The sequence below is a fragment of the Schistocerca nitens genome, chromosome 7, assembly GCF_023898315.1.
Source record: "Schistocerca nitens isolate TAMUIC-IGC-003100 chromosome 7, iqSchNite1.1, whole genome shotgun sequence".
In the NCBI taxonomy this organism is placed as follows: Eukaryota; Metazoa; Arthropoda; class Insecta; order Orthoptera; family Acrididae; genus Schistocerca; species Schistocerca nitens.
The window spans coordinates 378,285,095-378,298,474 of record NC_064620.1 but is presented as its reverse complement, the minus strand read 5'-3'; the positions used below and the strand labels follow the sequence as shown (position 1 = coordinate 378,298,474).

At 40.2% G+C, this 13,380-nt stretch overlaps 1 non-coding gene across 1 annotated transcript; it reads left to right on the top strand.

Moving 5' to 3' along the window:
- The first annotated feature begins 13,076 nt into the window (after positions 1–13,076).
- On the top strand, positions 13,077–13,151 carry Trnas-uga (transfer RNA serine (anticodon UGA)). The gene has a single exon. It is a non-coding gene; the product is annotated as a tRNA-Ser (tRNA).
- The last annotated feature ends 229 nt before the right edge of the window (positions 13,152–13,380 follow it).

Here is a 13,380-nt window from a genome sequence, read left to right as displayed (position 1 = left end):
CAGCTTCATACGGCTCTGTTTGGCTCTGATTTTCAGGGGCGTGAGGTCATGCTATTACCTCGGATTAGCGGAGCAGTGAATGATTTCAATGTCTCTGCACTTCAGTCATGAATGAATCTGAATTTACAATAAAGGCGTAGCCTTCAACTCAGTAATTTGTTATTGTCAACTACTCCCATCCCGCTTCATGAAACGGGAGAAAGGGATAATGTCGACAATTTTAGATCTATTTCTATGCCATCAGTGTTTGCTAAAGTTATTTAAAAGACTGTGTATCTACGGATAACTGATTATTTTATATCACACGATTTGCTATCAAATGTACAGTTCGGCTCTAGAAGTCGTTTAACAACTGAAAATGATATATTCTCTTTTCTCTGTGTGGTACTGGATGGATTAAACAAAAGGTTTCGAAAGCTAGGTATATTTTTTGGCTTAACTAAGCCGTTTGATTGTGTTGATCACAAAATATTGCTCCAGAAGTAGGACCATTACGGAATAGCGCACAACTGGTTCATCTCTTATTTCAGCAACAGACAGCAAATGGTCATTATTCACAGTGTTGAGAATGGCTGTGGTGTGGGGTCTGAGTGGGGTACGGTTGAGTGGGAGGTGTCCCAGAGATCAGCATTGGGGCCACTCCTGTTCCTTATTTCTATAAATGATACGCCCACTGGTATTATGGGTAACTCTAAAATATTTCTGTTTGATGACGGCACTAGCTTGGTAGTAAAGGATGTTGTGTGCAACATTGGCTCGGTTTCAAATAGTGCAGTCCATGACATAAGTTCATGACTAGTAAAAATAAACTAACGCTTAATCACAGTAAGACTCAGTTTTTTACAGTTTCTGACACACAATTCAGCAAAACCTGATGTTTTAATTTCACAGAAAGGACATATGGTTAGTGAAACCGAACAGTTCAAACTTCTAGGTGTTCAGGCAGATAGAAAGATGTCCTGGAAAGCCGACGTTCAGGATCCTGTTCACAGGCTTAATGCTCTCATTTTTACTATTTGAATGGTATCTGAAGTAAGTGATCGTTCATCACGAAAATGTTGCCTATTTTCATTCGCTTATATCGTATGGTATTATATTTTGTGGTACCTCTTCCCATGCTAAAGGAAAGTTTTTGGCTCAGTAACCAGTGGTTCGGGCAATAAGTTCACGAACCTCTTGTCGACCCCTGTTCACGAGTCTGGGTATTTTAACATTGGCCTCTCAATATATGTATGTTCCTTACTGTCATTTCTTGTTAACAAAATTAGCTTATTCCCAAGAATAGGCAGCTTTCACTCAATACTCGTCAGAAATCAAGCCTGCATTTGGATCGCACTTCGTTAACTCTTGTGCAGAAAGGTGTGCAGTATACTGCTGCATCCATTTTCAATAAGCTACCACTAGGATTCAAAAATCTTAGCAGTAATCCAAGCGCTTTCAAATCGAAACTGAGAGTTTCCTTATGGGTTACTCCCTCTATTCTGTCGAGGAGTTCGGTGAAACATTAAGCTGATTTCTGTTGTATTCTTGATAGCGCTTACTTAAATTTGTGGCTTGACTTTTTTCGGGTTAGTAAACATTTTATTTTTATCTGTTATTACTTTTATGTTGTAATTCCACGCACTGACACGTTCCATGTCCTTGGAGATTTGCTCCTCAATTTGGTCCTACGGAAATGAATAAATAAGAAACGATATTCGGTACGATCGGTTGCAGGGAAACAAGTCTCCTTCCAAACTTGATAAACTAGTCGTGTCTTCATTCTGAAACCTGTCGCTCATCTCTTTGGTGAAGCCCAATCCATGGTCGTGACAAGATAACGTAAGCTTATAAGAAGAAATCATCTTCAGACAAACTTTCGTAGTAAGTATTACGCAACATGTGTACTCAGCGCAGTCGTTCGTCCAAATATACAGGGTGAGTCACCGCTGGATATATTTCGTAAACCACATCAAATACTGACGAACCGATTACACAGACCGAACGAGAGGAGAGGGGCTAGTGTAATTGGTTAATACAAACCAAAAAAAATGCACGGAAGTATGTTTTTCAACAAAAACTTACGTTTTTTTAAAGGGAACCACGTTAGTTTTGTTAGCACATCTGAACATATATACAAATAAGTAATCAGTGCCGTTTGTTGCATTGTAAAATGTTAATTACATCCGGAGATATCGTAACCTAAAGTTGACGCTTGAAACCTCCGACGTTCAATTGCGTGTTGTAACAAACATGGGCGTTTCATAGGACGTGGAGGACGCATAAATTGGCCAGCCCGTTCTCCTGATCTTACACTTCTGGACTTCTTTCTGTGGGGTATGTTAAAGGAGAATGTGTACCGTGATGTGCCTAGAACCCCAGAGGATATGAAACAACGTATTGTGGCAGCCTCCGGCGACATTACACCAGATGTACTGCGGCGTGTACGACATTCAATACGCCAGAGATTGCGGTTGTGTGCAGCTAATGATGGCCACCACATTGAACATCTATTGGCCTGACTTATCCGGACAACCTCTATTCCACTCCGTAATTGAAAACGGAAACCACGTCTGTACGTGTACCTCACCCCTCATGGTAATGTACATGTGCGTCAGTGAAAAATACCAATAAAAAGGTGTTAGCATGTGGACGTAATGTGCTGTTCCAGTCTCTTCTGTACCTAAGGTCCATCACCGTTCCCTTTGAATCCCTACGTAATTCGGCGCTCTCCGATACACACGATCGAACAGCGGAGGAGTGGTACTCAAGCGTCAACTTTAGGTTACAATATCTCCGGATGTAATTAACATTTTACAATGCAACAAACAGCACTGATTACGTATTTGTTTATATGTTCAGATGTGCTAACAAAACTAACGGGGTTCCATTTAAAAAAAACGTAGGTTTGCTTTAAAAAACATACTTCCGTGCATTTTGTTTTGGTTTGTATTAACCAATTACACTAGCCCCTCTCCTCACGTTCGGTCTGTGGAATCGATTCGTCAGTATTTGATGTGGTTTACGAAATATATCCAGCGGTAATGTTAGGTGACTCATACTGTATACTTGGCACATTATATACAGTGTGCCCGGAAGCAAGGTAGGTCGGTATCCAATTATAAATTCAAAGGCTCAGTATGTTTATGAATCTTTTCCGTCACCTATCGTCTCTGCAACCCCTGATAATGGCGTATGAATTCAAAAATCATCGAGTTGCTGTGTTGTGCGAGGTTTATGTGAAACTAAATGTTTCCGCACAGCTAGTTTGGTCAGTTCAAAGATAAGAAGATTGTCAATGGCATACCACTGTGCAAAGGTATGTGTGTAGACAGTCCGTGAAACATACCAAACATCAGGCACAACACAGATACCTTATTTCATACTTGCAGATCAAAGGCGACAATGCTGGCAACGGCATACGACCGCCGAAACGTATTTTCATAATAAAACATCGTGGTTTTCATAACAACTTTCGGGTAGAATACAGATTCTTGTATTTCAGATCTGTTCGGAGAAAGACAACGGTAAATAACATCAATTAAGAACTTGCATGGGAAAACGATGAGGACATCCCGCTGTATCCAAAATTTTCTATAATGGTTAGAATATCGAATCAGAAATTTGATGGAAAGTAAAAATAAATTCTCGTTACCGTACCATAAATTACATTGTTATACATTTTGCTAGTAATATTAGTAGTCTAGGAAAATGAAAGGTACCCACAAACGTCTCTGCATCGAACGATGTACAGAGCGATTTCGCCGACCCTACCAATCGGTTTTATGCTGCCTGCGGCACTTTCAGTATTTTCAAAATTTATACACAAAATTTTCACATATATCGCACAAACTGTTAACCGTACAGGATCTTTTTGTAGGAAATTTAACGTGGTTAAGTTTTGTAGTGGGTAAGTTTTCGCTAGAGGCCACTATTTTCGAGTTATTCAAGAAAAACGAGTTTGAAAATCACTTTTGAACGTTTTTCTGGTATAATTCGAAACTGAGCTCTAGCGAAAACGTATCCTGGTGCAAAATGTAACTGCATTACATTTCCCACAAAAAGATCATGTTCAGTTTTCTATATCACTAACAGTACTGGGGTGGTAAACGAAAGAATGTGAAAATAACGAACATAATATTTGAAGGCATTGCGGGTTGCATAAAGCCCAGTGGTAAGGTCAGGTGAATCACGATGTATGTGAACTGCCTAAATTTGACGTCTCTGTCTTTATACCAACACGTTGTCAGAACCACTTTCACAATTCAGTATATCATGACATCCAAGAGTAACGTAATTAAAGTGAGAAATGTTTTACTATTACTTGCAGGTCATATATGGGGGGAATTTTCATATTTTTTTCTACAGTCTGCAGTAAATTCATGAAAGCAGAGAGACGCAATTAGACGAAGTGTGCATTTCACGGACTGTTTACTTGACTGCGTATGCTTCAATATTCAGTATTATCACATACCGCCTGAGCGGAATATAAATTTGGCACTCCACCTGCCGACCGTACACACGAGTGAACCCGTTGCACTAGGACGCTGTTAGCTGTTAACTGCTCGCGACTGCCCAATACTGCATGTGAAATTGCCCCTCGGGCGTATTCACTTTCGTCCCAGCAGCTCTGTGCACTTAACTGCACATTTTAACGCATTTCCGTTCCAATGGCAGGAAAAAAAAGTCGAGACTAATAGGGGAGAGTCAGCGCTCCGGCGGTTTCGGACAGACTGAGTGGTGGCCATTGTCCTCTCTGTGGCTGTATAATTCTACGATGTCACACGAATCGGAAAAAATCTAGCCAATCACTAACTTTGGGAATGAAGTGAATAAGTATTGCGAATTTAGATAATGCTTGTCAAATTACCTGAGTCCACTTCAGGTACTTCAGAATCGTGTGAACATGAAGTGGATAGCAAATTCCCCGCTAATTGAACTTCACAAGTGACGCCACTATGTTCGTCAAGGACTTGATGTATTATATGCTCTTCAGATTCTAAAATAATACTGGCTGCCTGTTAGAGAGTCATTAGTCGTTATAGTGGACATCGTGCTTCAATAACTGAAAATTAAAACTGCTGTAGACCGACAGATCTATCGTAATTCCTATCCAACAGCCAGTGTGTATTTCGAAGATTTATTGTGCACTTGTGGAACAACTGCTAGAGGGACATGGACATGGATGCATTTCTAGTCACAGTCTACTTTCTTCAGATAAATAAAGCTGTAGACAACAGGGTGAAGTGGCCCCTTTCGTATAACGTGTTTAGCCTTGCAGATTATAAAAGTACTCGAATCATAAATTCTCCGAGGAATGGATCCACTCCAAAAGCAATACAAAAGGGATAGCTACTGTCGTAATAGTTACTTGAAACTATTGTAAGTGTTGATTTCCTTTACTTCAGTGAAATAGTACTCGTTGACTTTAATTCACTGAATGAAAATTAGCTTCATGCCAAAAAGTCGTTGTTGGATAATGACGCGCATGGGGGCGTATGCCGCGTAAGTTATTAATGTTCGTCCAAGATAAGTCATTTTGTTAAAAGTTAATAGAACTTTGAATTAAGATGCAAGCTCGACATTTTAGTAATAAATTAACTAACGATGGAGCGCTTAAGACACTAGATTGTTTCATCGCCAATCAAGTGATCTCAAACTTAATTTAAATGGCGAGAAATAAACTGCTTGATTTAATTGAAACAAATTAGAAAAGTTACATCTTGTGACAGTTCATTGTGTGTCGTGTCGATGACAGAACAAGGAGAAAAGGACGGTATGTTGTCGTATGCCTCACATAGAAAATAATTATCAGATAAAAAGTTGGGTATAATATCAATTCGATGAATATATATTGTTTTTTTACTCACACTTTGCTTTTACACAGATACAACAAAAGGAAGAAAAAAAACAGTTACTTGCTGTTAATGGAATAGAATCGAAAAAACTGGGAAACATTACAACTGAAATAATCTTAGTAACTGTTACAAGCTGTCTACAAGCAGGAATGGCATTTGACATTGTTAATATGCAGTCCCTTCACGAATGTGTAACGAAGCGCAAGAGTTCATCCCTGCGCCTTTATCAGAAGATATTTTATATGGGACCATGCTGATGGTTGTCGACAATCGATGTACTATTATATATATTCCGAGTTTGAATATTTCGGTTCAGCTTTGCTCTAAACTTTCCAGTTCTCAAAGTCCGCAATAGTATTTTATCAAACGCATGCTGAATTTCCGGATAGTTGGAACTTCTGATTCCGTTTAAAACACACCCTATTTAGATTTTCCGAAACTGTACATTGCACAAGGAAGCAGTCTAAAATAAGATTATTACCATTTATGATGGATAAGACTGGTTAAAAATGGTTCAAATGGTTCAAATCTCTCTGAGAACTATGGGACTTAACATCTGAGGTCATCAGTCCCCTAGACTGAGAACTACTTAAACCTAACTAACCTAAGGACATCATATAAATCCATGCCTGAGGCAGGATTCGAACCTGAGACCATAGCAGCAGCGCGGTTCCAGACTGAAGCACCAAGAACCGCTCGCCCACAGCGGCCGGACGATAAGACTGGGCAGATTGGGAGGGAGCTATTACGAAGTTATTAAAATGGTTCAATTGGCTCTAAGCACTATGGGACTTAACATCTGAAGTCATCAGTCCCCTAGTTTAGAACTACTTAACCTAAATAACATAAGGAAATCACACACATCCACAGCTGAGGCAGGATTCTAACCTGCGACTGTAGCAGGCGAGTGGTTCCGGACTGAAGCGCCTAGAACCGCTCGACCGCAGCGGCCGGTAAAATTATTATGTGATTGCATATTAACATAAAACTAAATTTCGGGTCAATTATTGTCGAACAAAGAAGTGTGTTGTTTTTAGACAGATTTATGACACAACCACCCCTTCGTCTCTCAAACTAATGATTAGTTTCGAAAAAGGCTAAAATTCAAATGCTAATCGTCACAACGCAATGTGATGCCACATACTCCTATATATCTCACCTAAAATCTAGTAATTACCGACTTGTTAGAAGCAAACATGCTTTAAGGGGAGCCGGAGGTGGTCAAATCCAAAAAAATTAAGATTTTTTTTTTTGCTACCAAATATTAATTGGAACATTCCTCTTTAATGTAAACTTTGAATTATTGTTCTAGTCGCCCTAGAAGTGAAGTTACGAGTTATACCATTTTCCCCCACGCCTGCAGAGGAAATGGGCGGCCGCTGAATGCATCTAACACCCTCTCGTGACTTCCTGGCGATCTGCTTGGGATTTTCTGGGCCTGTTACGCATACAGCGAGTGTGCAAGGGTTGGCTACATTGTTTTTTGTGACAAATATTACACGTATTTCCTTACAGCTTACTCCTATTTTCCTCAGAATTTCGAACATCTTGCTCCATTTAATATTGTCGTACACTTTTGTTCTGGTTACGATGCCACGTTTTAGTAACCGTGTATATAAGAGGAGGAAGAACGTAGGGAAACGAAAATTAACACTAATACCAAGTTGCGATACTACAATGAATAAGAGCCCGGAACATCGTCTCTTTGCTGTTTACCGTTTCGAATTAGTTCAGTGTTGCGCCTGTTGTTGGTAGTATTATACTTCTTGTGTAAAGCGGGTAATATGCAGTATGTAGAAGAATCAGGAGGGAACAATAAAACCAATTTTTCATGACTTAGCACAGCCAGATTTGTTACACAAATGTCTACACGGAAAGACGCAGAATCCTAATGAGAGCGTAAACAATTTGATTTGGAAAGTGATTCCTAAAAGGGTGTTTGTAAGCATAAAAACACTGCACTTTGGCATTTATGATGCAATAGCAACCTACAACCAAGGGAACAGTGTGAAGTGTGTTCTGAAGGCATTAGGATTTACAGCTGGGGTGAACACTGTACGAGCACTAAGAAATATTGACAGAGAAAGGATAAGAGGAGCAGAAAGAAGAGAAAGGCATATGAAGTATGATGGAACAACAGGCCAGAAAAGAAGACAGAAGAGGAAGCTTTTGGAGGATGAAGAAGAAGACCCTGATAATCCATCCTATAGTGCAGGAATGTATTGAGAAACTTTGATAGCCATTTCCCGTAAATTAGAATTTTTCGAATATAAGGAACATTTTCTCAAAATCCACTCAAGCTAGAGAGATGAAATTTTTATACAGCACTCCTAGTGGTCAAACGTACATTGTAACACAGCCATTTCGCAATATGTTCAGTAGTTTCATTTCAGTTTAATTATAAAGCAATTATTCGAAAAAGTATTTGGGTCATTAATAAAAAAAATAATTGGAAGGAAACTAGAAAAGATACTCCAAAATCCCTCTGTCATAACTGCAATACTAAACCACTCTATATGTAAAAAAATTCAAATTTTTCTATTTGGTAGTTTATTCATAAATGTTCCTCAAACTTAGTGATTTTAACATGGACAGCATAGGCACCTCCGGCTCCCCTTAACATTCAACTCTCTTTTTTTATCCACTCTTAAGAACAAATCATTTCAACACTCATCATTATTACGGCTCCAATTAGAGGTCTGTCTGCAGTGAGGAGGACACTTCTCGTCTGCACTGTCGACCATCACCACTGAGTTCTACTCATGGTACTGCACTGACAGAAAGAAAATGCCGACACCAAGAAGCAGTTGTGTGAGGTAAACGAAAGTTGGCAGGGGCGTTGCTACATCTGAAAGATATCGTCTATTCAGGTTTCATACCAGTCGCTCAAGAATGGCGCTAGTAGCAAAGCTCAACCGAAAAATTGAAACTCGGGTGGTGTATAAGTACTGTGGCAACAAGTAATATTGTCGAGCTCCAGCACGATCTTCTGACTGACTGGAGATGTCACTGTTACACCAAGTTCAAATAATTTGTGATCGTTCTACGTCACAATCTTCCTGTATCCCGGCATTACGTTTGTCAAAAGCTCTTCTCTCCCTTTATCTGCTGCGTTATTTGTTTAGAACATATGTTTTTTACTTGGACACAGTGCGAGAACACATCGAGCGCTCTCGAGAAACTCCATCATCGTAATTCCTTACGCAAATCAGGTTTCCTTTAAATAAGCGCTGTAACGATCGTGAGCGTTAGTTATCTTTAAGACTGGACGTCGTGAGTTGCTGTTAAACAAGAACGCCTTTAAGACGACGAAGAACCCATTAGCAACAGTTCACTGAACTTGGACGAGGTCATGTTATATGCCTACGATAATCTGGATGTTCCTTCCTCAGTATTGCAGAAATATTTGGCAGAATTGTAGCCAATGTATATGATTTGTGACATCGGTGGTCACGAGAATGTAAGGTCCCAAGGAGCACGGTCTCCGGGCGTCTGTGGTGCATCGTACTGAATCTGCAGCAACTGTTCGATCAGCAGTTGAAGCCACAGTGACGCAAAGAACTGTTAAAAATTGATTCCTTCAAGGACAGCTCCGGGCCATATGGACTGTAGCGTGCATTCCACTGACTCCAAACCCCACCGTTTGCGATTTCAGTTGTACCAACCGAGAGCTCAATGGAGGGTGGAAAGGAGGCCTGTTGTGTTTTCTGATGAAAGCCGCTTCTGCCTTGGAGCGAGTGAGGCCGTGTGTTCGTTAGAAGGACGTCGAGTGAGCGCCTGCAGCCGACACTATGGGGACCTAGACACACTGGATCTATTCGTGGCCTTATGATCTGGGGTGCGATTTCATCTGACAGAAGGAGAATTCTCGGTCTATCCCATGCACACTGACTTCAGATTTGTACGTCTGTGTGGAGCATCCCTGGCTGTGTTTTCCAACATGATAACGGTCTCCCACACACCAGTAATGTTACCTAACATGCTGTACAGAGTGTTTACATGTTGCCTTGGCATGCTCGCTCACCAGATCTATCTCAAACTAGCACACACATGACATCATCGGACGATAATTCCACAACCATCCATAACAACCATTATCCGTCCCTCTATTGACCGACCATGTGCAACAGACAAAGAACACCGTTCCACAATACTGCCATGAGGCACCTGTACGACACAACGCATGCACGTTTGGATGCTTGCATTCAACATTCTGACAGCTACACCGGTTATTCATGTACCAGCATTTTGCCATTTTGCAATGACTTGTGAACTTGCACCAACAACAGAAGTACTAATATGGAGAGGCCGCTTTCGTAATCCAGCATTTTCCTTAAGACTGACTGTCTAAACTGATGTTCGATCAACAATCGCTTCTAGAAAATGCTGATATTTTGATGTTTTGTTCGGTCGGTTACCAACCGGTCATTCTCGCATGTTCAAGTAAGAAACCTTCGAAGTTGGACTGATGGGAATTCCAAAGTGAAATGACAGAAACAAAATCACTACGGTAAAAGTAATCGGTGCAACCAAAAAATATCACTTAAGCAAATCCTCCTACAAATGAAATGCGGTTCCTTTACACTTCAGACTATAATCAGACATTCGGAACGATTATTACACCGGTAAACTGACATTTTTAATCAAAACACTTCCACTAGAAGCTAATGTTTCGTGAATCTGACACAGGGGAAGGTGGCTTCGTGTTTATGTCGTCATGACAACTCCTCGTATTATTCCTCCATGGTCCTACTCCTCAACTCCTGTCGCACTGACATCACTTACACAACTTTCTCGGCTCTTCAACCTTGGTAATACTTTACTATGCGCCATCGTGAGATGTGAGAATACGGAAGTAATAACGCTGAATTAGGGATCGTACACCCTTACACTTCGTGTGATAAGTAGTGAAACCTCAAGGAGGAGGTGGGATAGCAAAAGAGTGACTTCGAGGGATGGGCCCACAATTCTTGCATCGTTTCTTCGTTGAATGATCACATTTATTTACAATGCACACGATAGCACAAAATAAAATACAATAGTCACCAATAACGTAAGAGGTTTTTAAATGAAAATAAGCCTTTTTTAGTTTTAAGTACAAACAAACTTGACTAAACTTTCAATTCTTTTTAGTCGAACAAGTCAGTGCCAGCAGCAAATAATAAATAAATCATAAAAAAGCTGTCTTAAACAATAAGTAACATTGCTCTTGCACAATAATCTTAAACAGGCACAGCTATTAAGTTATTAACTGGTAATTTAGAAGAAACACCCAAGCATGGCAGATCAGACACATTTTGTTACATCCATAGAATGGACACAATAGCAAACTAAGCTCAACCAAAGAGTATTAAATTATAATTAAAAATATAAATCTAAGGAGATGGTGATCAGAACCGAAATTACGAGGGCCATTCGATAGTTAAGGAGACATATTGATCTGAAGAAAAAAGCGTTTATTTTTAAAAAATAATACTTTTTCTTGTTTTCAACATTACCTCCTTGAACATTTACGCCCTTATTCCATCGGGCTACAAGCTTTCTTATTCCGGCTGCGAATAACTCTTTATCTTAATGTTTGAACTAATTTCCCACAAACTTTTTAAAGTCCTCGTTGTCCTTGAACCTCTTCCCACGTAATGCCTCCTTCAGTGCACCAAACAAATGGAAATCACTAGGTGCTAAATCAGGATTGTGAAGGGGGCGGGGCAATGCTTCCCAGCCCATTTTGTCGATGGTACCACGTGTTAGTTGAGCAATATGAGGACGTGCGTTGTCTTGCTGGAGAATCACACACCTTCTCTGGGATCCACGACGTCTCTCTCTCATGGCTGGACCTTCAGCATGCCAAAACACCGTCAACATGACTTTTCCTGCTGATGCTAGGGTTGTGAAATTTTTCTTGACCTGTGCTTCCACTCCATGCATTGTCTTTTTGATTCTGGCTCATAATAGTGCACCCAAGTTTCATCAGAAGTTAAAATTTTGTTGAGGAAGTGCTCACCTTCTCTTATATATTGTTCACTTTGCTCTGTGCACACTTTCAACCTTCTTACTTTGTGTTGCCGCGTCAACTCCTTTGGCACCCATCTTGCACATGTTTTGCGGTACCTCAGCTTGTTACAGATAATGTCATGAACTGTACAATTACTAATTTGAACCTTATCAATAATTATTTACACACGACTGTCGGCACGAATAATGTCATCCCTTCGACTTTCAAGTGAGGAAGTTGAAACTACAACTGGTGAGCTAGAACGGTGTTCGTCAATCACTGAGTTGCTACCATTTTTGAACTGCTCTACCAACTTGTACAACTCTGCAAGATTCATACAACCTTCACCAAAAACTTTAGGCATTCTACAGTATATAGTCCCTGATTTCTCCCTTTAGCAAGTAAAAGGCGAGTAACAGAACGTTTTTCGACTAATTTGGACGTTTCAAGTGGGCTCGCCATCTTGAAATGTGATTTTGAGGTTATAAACGAAACAATGCCGATACATTAGCGGTTCAGGGCTCATACCAGTGACGCCAATTTAGAGCCATAAAAGTACGAAACTTGCCCTGCTAACAGTTTTTCCCAAGACCAGTCTGTCTCTTTAATTAACGAAAGACCCTCGTACATTAAAATTTCCTCAGCGCATCAAGTATATTTACAAGCATCTTCAGTGGGCTTTTACTTTTCATCTGTTAAAGATATGAATGTTCTTTACTGTTCGTATACATGTAAGTATTAGTTCTTAAATCGTAGTTACAGATGTTTGAAAAAACATATAAATTATGAATTCATACCTTTCACCACATGGTGTTGTTTTTTCTGATGTGTTGTGATTCTACAGTGACTGTTTTGTTCCATAGTTTGTTATCTACAACCACTTACATCTTAAAGTAGATAAACTGTTTAAGCCAAAACTACGATTTGATATATGTGTGTGTGTGTGTGTGTGTGTGTGTGTGTGTGTGTGGGTGGGTGGTGTGAAAAGGGGGAGAGAGAGAGAGAGAGAGAGAGAGAGTGTGTGTGTTCTGGCAACACCGGCCATGACCTTCTTCTTTTCTTCTTCTGTGCGGATGCACACGTATTCCCCGAATTCTTACGAGACTTGATAAGAATGTCTTTCATGAGTAATGAGTGTGTTGGGGTGGGACACTACGAATGCAGTGTGTTGACATACAAGGTGAGAATGTGGGTCTCGCGGGAGGTGTGTGTGAGATAGTCCCTGCAGTCTCTCTATTCTCTGTGCCCTCGGTGGCTCAGATGGATGGAGCGTCTGCCATGAAAGCAGGAGATCCCGGGTTCGAGTCCCGGTCGGGGCACAAATTTTCACCTGTCCGCGTTGATATATAACAACGCCCTTCCGCAGCTGAATGTATTAATATAATTATAATTTCAATATATAGTGTTTGACAGCGATGAAGACGAGGAAAAAGACAATGGAAGTGAAACATTATGTAAATAGGCACACACATATACACGTACACACACATAGAATTAATTTCTGGCATATAAATAACAATTTTCAAATCGTAATTTTGGCTTAAATAA